Genomic DNA, 1,131 nt, shown 5'->3' on the forward strand with positions numbered 1-1,131 from the left:
ACCATGAGTCAAACAAACAACGCTTTCTAGCCAGCTGAATATTGTAGCGTTGGCTATCCCCACAGTATCCCTCTCGAATGTCGTGAATGGTGTCGTTGTTCACGTGTTGGTGGTACTTTCCAGCTAAAGCACCGACGAGTTTTAATGACTCGTGATGCTTCGATTTTTCATGGGCAGGTCTCTCGAGCAAGGAGACATTCATCTGGCTGTCCAGTGGTGACTCTTCCAATTGCAGCTACGATAGCGCCGTCTAGGTGTCCCCCCTAAAATATGCGGTTTTTCCATTAGCTCAACTAAAATCTCAAGATGGATTCCTCTCACTGTCCGCGGCTGAGGCCTAACTTCCTCGTCCCAGTTCCTCCCATTCTTGAGAAGAGTCTTGCTTACCGTCATCCCTCAAGTACTCCTCCGGGACAGGATACATTCATCTAACTGTTCAGTAAGAAGACCGGGCTCTACCTACGTCTCCAGCGACTGATCGCTCGTAGCCAACAGTGCCCCTTGATGGTCTCAGGACCACACATTAAGTACGTAGTAGTAAAGACCTTTCCTGTTCAATTAGCTCCATACTCCGTCTCTCGGGGTAGGTAGCTTGGAGTTTCACTGTTCTGAAGCCAGACCTTGCTTTCAGGAACGCTCTGGGGATCATGCAGTCAAAACGTTTCTGCGACGTATCACTCGTTATCACGTCCCGCGGGCAAGATCGATTCATCTCACTGTCCCGTAGTTGCCTTACATCCTGTGTGGCAATTCTCTCGACCAGTCAATAGACCCTCTGCCTGCTTACCAATGAGGCTGGCAACTAATTCCATCATCAAGAGACTGGCGTGTCAACATACAGATTCCATTCTGGCGAAGAGGACAACTCTGGTCGGAGGAAGGATAGGTGTCAACTGCCGTGGCACAATCCTCGGTCTCCAAACGCTCAGCTCACCGGTATTCCCGGGTTTTCGTATCAGAGGCCTAGCGCGGATTCCGTAAAACTGGACAGCTACGGGAAGGTGCGTTTTGTATTCCCTAGGAAAGAAGCATCAAGGGGACACGTAGGGGATTGCCACTCAAGCGACAATATTCAGCGAGTCCAGGCATGCTGGGTTGACACTCCGTCTACCCGGACCCGAGGAGTTGGAG

The sequence above is a fragment of the Cystoisospora suis genome (genome assembly GCF_002600585.1).
Source record: "Cystoisospora suis strain Wien I chromosome Unknown contig_659, whole genome shotgun sequence".
Lineage (NCBI taxonomy): Eukaryota > Apicomplexa > Conoidasida > Eucoccidiorida > Sarcocystidae > Cystoisospora > Cystoisospora suis.